The 6,656-nt window shown below is 39.3% G+C and overlaps 1 protein-coding gene across 1 annotated transcript in view; it reads right to left on the bottom strand.

The window, feature by feature from the left end:
* Positions 1-6,656, bottom strand: part of LOC119423891 (protein C19orf12 homolog) — a 58,576-nt gene that overhangs the window by 50,231 nt on the left and 1,689 nt on the right. The window lies entirely within an intron of this gene.

Genomic DNA, 6,656 nt, shown 5'->3' with positions numbered 1-6,656 from the left:
CTACTACGGACTACTTGTACTACTATTCCTGCTTCGTGGTTTTTCACTTATTGTGGGTCTTCAGGGTATAGAAGCCCTGTGATAAACGAGGGACTACTGTAGCTTTAGGAAGCAACTTGTTTAAAGATGCTGAACTTTGTTGATCAAACTGTTATCATACAGGGAAGCTGTGGATGAGTGGTTAGAGCAGTCGTCCTCCATTGCACATTTTGGGGGTTTGATTCCATGTTTTATCATGGTGGCAGTGTATTGGGTTCCTGGACAGCATGGTGGCAGCAAATCGAGGAGATGGGGGTCCACCGATGTGGCTGGATCGTTAAGATTTTGAAACTGGACTATGAAGAAAAAATTGTCTCTAAAGTATGCACAGAAGTGAACAACAAGATTTGTACATTTACATTAAGATCTGCAAATGTGTACAAGATTGAGTAACTCCTGATTGAACCCCTTCACAAATACAAACTGACATATTGGTTCTAAAGCACACAACTATGCAGTCTCTCAATAATAAACCCAAGGTGTAAAATAGGGCTGCAATGTAGATAATATCTGTTTGCCTTTAAAAATTATGCCTACATTTTAGACTATGAGGACCTGATACAAAATTACATTTTCTTTCTTTTTTTTTTTAAATCTTCAAAAACACACAGATAGGGGAGCATGGTCAGCATCATCCATGAAGTGGCTCACAGCTGACCCAAGATCAAGACCAGTTATTGTCTGTCACTGGCAGATGGCTAGGTTTAGACATCAAATACTCATGGCTAGGGTTAGAAAAGAAAAAAAATCCCACATGGTTTGTATAAGCATTGCCCAACATCGAATCGAGAAATGCATATATCACACGTTATGGCACAACACTGCAACTGAATGTATCAGTGATTGCAATTAAATCTGCAACAGAAATCTGTTTTCATTTTTGGTTATTGTGTGTGAGTATTTTTGTGCTGACACATCCTAAAGTCAGTTTCTGTATAGCATTCTGTTCAGTCTTTGTGCATGCGTGTGTGCGTGTGAGTGTGTGCACATGCGTGCGTGTTGCTTTGCTTGGGAGAGAGTTTCTGGTGCTTCACTCCCATGTTCAACAGCATGTTTGCGTGTCTCAGCTCAGAGCGTCTCTCAGCCTAATCCGTCCTTATCTCCCAGTGTGACAACACAACAAGGGGATCTTTAAAGAAGACATTTCTCTTTTTCCCAGTGCCGAGCTGCTCCACTGATACTGTTTCAGTGCCGACTGCCTGCGCTCATGTGTTTGTGTGCTAGCGTGGGCCATGTCTTTTCTCTTCCTTTAGATTAATTTTATCTGAGCACTTATGTGAGCGCCTTTATTCATTGAGAAATGATCGTGTGTGTGTGCAGCCCTAAACGTGTGCATGCCAGTGTGTGAGTATGAAGGCTGTTGTCATTCCGAAGCTCCTCCAACATCAAACCCAGTCTAAAGGTTGTCTGCAAGTTTTGACATTAGATAAATGCCTGGTCTGGCTGTATACACAGCTGTACCAATTCTCCGATAGGTCTCCCTCTCTTTCTATATCTCCCCGTGTCTCTCTCTTTCTCTCTCTCCATCTCGGCTGATCTAATGACTCATAGGAATGCATCGAGCCGCTTGTCAGAGATCAATCATCTTCCTCAGGTCGTTCTACCGATTGTTTGAGTAGTGGGCCATTAGAGAGGAACTGTTTGGAGGTGTTTTGTGAACCTAAGTGGCTCCAAAGGTCAGGTGGAGAGTGAGACAGAAGCAGGGAGTGGGAGAGACAAAAACACAAAAAGTTCGTTTGTGTGTGGCCACTCCTCAGACGGTAAGAGAAGAGGCAGCAGACAGGTAGAGATGTGGAAGTAGGAAGACAGGCCTTGTCAGCTCGGTTGCTCGACTCTGCTGCCCTTTGTTAGTATGAATCCTTAAACAGCTCAGCACAAGTACAGAACCTGAGATTAATAATTCCCACGCAACGCCTGACATCCATCCCTGATCTGAAATATGCATGGCGGAGAAAAGACGAGAGATGAGAGGACGAGACGGAGAGAAAGAGAAAGGAGGGAGACCAAAAGGCACTGCTAGATGGTGGCTGCTGAGCCTTTTGGAGGAGCGATAGATTCTGTTTTATGTGGCCTGTCAATAGCGCCTAATGAGGAAGCCCACCTGTGATTTGCGTTGTGCAGAGAGCAAAAAGCCCTGGCCGTAAACTGCCAACATTGAGGTGCTATCAACTTTTCAAAGGTCCTGCCTCCTGAAAGAGCCATGTCTTCTCTTTTGAAACGAAGTTGTGAGACGGTGTCATTTAAAGTTGTTCAGTAACTGTAGAAGGTGTTTCTTCTTCTTTATTTTGAAAGAGCAGAATTGGGTATAATTGTGTTTGTGTGTGTGCGTGCGTATGCAAGATGCTGTCTGTTCTTTGAAAAAAAAAAAAAAGGATTGGGATTTCAGCAGAAACAACAATTGATGATTAAAAGGTTTTATTGCCAAGCTTTCTGCAGAGTTACAATCGCAATGCTGAGGTCATTTGAACAGTGTGAAACTTTGCCGCTCGCCCGCGAGCAACTGCAGGAAGTAAAATGCTGCCGCATCTCATTTTAAAACAGAAGAGGTGAACGGAGTCGACACCAGATATGAAACCTGAATTTCTGTTGAGGTTTGGCTTTTAAACTTGCTGTCTTTCAGTAATCTGACCGCTGTGGTTGAAGTTATGTTTATAAGTGGAAGCTGATTTAAGGCGGTTGCAGCTCACCAGTAATTGGCAGCGCGGTGAAGACCTCCGCTGCAGACTCGTCTCCTATCAGAAGGCACTTCATAGGAAAAAGCTGAATTAAAAACAGCTTTTTAGCAGCTAGTGTACAGGCAGGTAACTGTTATAAAGGTGTGAAAATGATGAATGGTTTCACGTGTTTGCCACAAAAGCAAAGACAGAAAAACAGAGTAAAAGAAATGCTTCTGTCGAAGTCTGAGCACGAAACTGCGTCTTACAGCGACCAAACCGAAGGCTAAAATCTCATCATGTTTCTGGACTTCTAAACAAAGGCCATGATAAATACACAGCCAAGGCAATCACTGCGTTTCCGTTGGCTCCAAGTGTATATTCATTCTCCTACTTTATTCTATGTTTTTATTTGTTTATTCATTTTGCCTCTGTTTTTTTATTTTTTTTTATTTTGGTTGTTCCTTCCCAGTTCTCACAAAGGGGGAGAGAAAAAGTAGGGCGCTCACTTTCCAATTACTCCTCAACCCCAAACTACTTCTTTATAAGGCACTGAATTATTTTCTTTTAAAAACAAACAAAAATGTGACTTTCAAACGGAAAGAATATTTAATTGTTTTTTGATTACTTACCATCGGGCCATGGGAATAGGCCTTTGTAAATATTTAAACAGATCCAGCATGATGCCATATTTCCATCCTGCTATTAATGTTTTTAGATTATTGTTATTGTCAGCTGGGTTTAACTTTCACTGTGAAAATTCATCAAGAACAGAGAAAACACGTAAAAAAGTGTGCATGAGTTTTCACTGTCAGTGCAGGCAGACTTCATGTTGGCTTGCAGTTTTTCTGCTTCCCAGTGGGTGGCAGCAGTGAGTCCCAATAGAAGGCTGCCACTCAGTGAATATAATTTATGATCCATTTCCATTATAGGTGGGGTGTGCAGAGACAGTTACAGTAATAATTATCCGGACTGAAGTGTTTCCAAGGCAACCAACGTACTCATCCGCCCTGAATGGGGAGAGGGGAAGTGTTTTTGTGTTTGTCAGTGCATTGCTCGACATGGAGAAAAAAGAAGAAGCTGTGGGACCTTAGCTTTGTTCTTAGCAATAGATACTTACCCATAAATGCAAGCAGTGAGTTTAAGTTATGGCTTTGGGCTTTATGTTCAAAAATTCAACAGACGACCAGATTCATGACACCTTTAACAGATTGTTTAGAATCGCAGTGAATTTGTTGCATTCGACTCTGGCCCATCATTAAAGACAAGCAAGAGCTGAAACATCCAGAAAACATTTATTTTACCTTTATATTCTTTGTTTTGTCTGTAATAAAACATCCTGCTGGCATTCCTTCTATTTGTGCATGAAGTTGAGCAACTGCACTGCCATTTTTATAAATCAAGGATGCAAAGTTATGGTTTTGCTCCCCCAGTTGTTGATTTAAAATCAAAAGCTGATCACTCCCAGCCGTAAGTCAAATAAACTTACTGCAAATGCAAGTATTCATTCCAATTTTATTGGCAGCAGTGACCCCCGCAACATGAAAAGGAAGAAGTGTGTAAGGGTGGGTGGATGGAAAACCTTCAGAAATCAAAAAAGTCACAGTTTCAAAATATCTGAGGTATTTGTTCAAGTGGACGTCCATTTGTTGACATGAACTTTACTTTTATTGAAACCAGCTCATAAAAGGCACATGTTTTGTTTCAGCCTCAAAGTTTAGGGTTCATTGCTGTATATGGGTCAGACAGCATTCAGCTCTGGAAAGAGAAAACACTAAATTAATTGTTTTAAAGTATAAAGACAGATTCATTTCTTTCTGACTCTGAATCAGACAAAAGATCTTTGAGGAATACCACACCATTTATGAATGCCAGCTATTCATACATCCAAAAATAGGAAAATATAAATAACTTTAGGCTGCTTTTAAATTAACATCTGCATGAGTTGTTGGTTTAGTTAGATTTGGAGGACATGCAGGTATGTAAAACTATATGCAAGCAAAAGACATCTCGGCTAAAACTGGACAAACTTCGGCTTTTTAATAGTTCAGCAGCTGGTATAGAAAGATTTAATTTAAACAGATATCAAACTTGGGATTCTAGATTTGTAAATGCTTTGTGTAATCCCCGCACACTCATATATGTGTGTGTGTACACTTCATAACTTTAAAGAAATATATGGAATAAACTTTTCATTTTTGTACTTTCTATGCACAGTACATGTAAATAATGTGTACTCAGCCTTGGGATAAACCTGTAAATGTGAACTCAATAAAAGGTGTTGTTTACCAACCATAGCCTCCGCTAACGTTAGACGAGCAGGATTGTGTAGAACTAGAGGACTATGTCTGTATTTATCAGCAACAATTAAAGGCCTCTCTTAGAGGTTGCTGGAATCTTCTGTTTAAGTCACAGCATGAAACAGGGTATTTATAGCAAATGTGGATGATTGTGTGAAATGTGTGAGAGGATGCAGAACAGGATTAAAGAAGAAAGTAATTTACCTCATTTTATTATCAGAATATATTTACATTTTTTAATATACTCATTTATCCACAGACTTACTACATAATGAGGTGCACCTTGTCTTCAGTTTGGACATATTTTTTGTTTGAATTATTCAGTTTTCAAAACAATTCATAAACTGGTTTTGCTACAGAAACATCTAAGTTCAGCAAAACTAAAGATAATATGACTATGACAATGAATAAAAAAACATATATATGATGCTTGGGGTCCTGAAAACAGCTGTAATTTTAACAGTCCAGTTAACAACAGGCTGCAGATGATCCAGTTTATTTTAAACAACTTGTAACCACCGTGGAACTGGCAACATCTTGAATGTTAGCAGCAGTATTCAAAAGACAAGCCCAGTGAGGACACATTATTACCTTTCACTATTTAAAGGTCAGCTTTATGTTGCCTGTGATGGACCCTCACCCAGTGGCACCTACTCACTGAGACGCAGAACATGAACAGGAAAATGGATCAAAGTCAACTTTGGTTTAGTTCATCTTTTTTGTTTCATTTAGTTGATTTTCAAACGTATAAGAACAAAAACAAAACAAAAGTAACAAGAATAAACTATTTGAAACATATTTGGAAACTGAGTGGGAAGAAGTACAAAATTATTTAATCCCACCTTCATCTAAAATGTACTAACAGTAAGTTCTTCTGTTTTGTTTCACAGTAATGAGTTCAATAATGACTTAAACAAAAAACAATTTCCTTATTTTATGTAAATTATAAAACAATGTTTATAAAATAAATTACCATTAATATATTACTTTTCCAGAATGAAACGTACTTTGTATTTTTAGTAGTTCTTTTTGCCATTTTTGACAGTTTGACCCGTCACTATACATACACCTTCTTTATTGCCAATACTGCTTTAGTAAAAGACATGGATGGATGGATGGATGGATGGATGGCTCACACTAACCACAAATCTGTTACACCTCTCTGGTACAGACACATCTAACAGCACTTAAACCAAAAGTGGACCAAATTGTGAGCCCATTCACTGTGGTGCTCAGAGCAAGCCCCAAAATCAGCTGAAAAAAGTTCATTTGTGGCCAAGCCAATCTTAGATTTAGGACACCAGAAGAGCATTATCTTGAATAAAAAAATAAATATTTGCAGTTTGTTGGCATTGCCTTGACATTTCAGATGTGTGGAAATTGGAGCAGCACTCCTTGTGTGATCCAGGGCCTCCTGATTTACAAGTCAAACACTTGTTTCTACGTCTCGTCTTTGCTAAACACATACTTTGGCAAGATAGACTGGCACAGATTGTCTTCATGTTGCACGAGAACTTGCAAGACTGGGCAAGAAAGCAATCACAAAGGGAAGACCAAGCTGCAGGTAATATGAATAAAAAGAGGGATGCAAACACTGGCACTGCCTTACAGAAGAGATGGAGAATCAAATACAACTTTATACTATGTTGAAAGGTTTTGTGCC

Source organism: Nematolebias whitei, chromosome 2, assembly GCF_014905685.2.
Source record: "Nematolebias whitei isolate Nwh7 chromosome 2, NemWhi1, whole genome shotgun sequence".
Lineage (NCBI taxonomy): Eukaryota > Metazoa > Chordata > Actinopteri > Cyprinodontiformes > Rivulidae > Nematolebias > Nematolebias whitei.
Note: the sequence above shows the minus strand (reverse complement) of the source record. Positions and strands in the feature narration are given on the sequence as shown.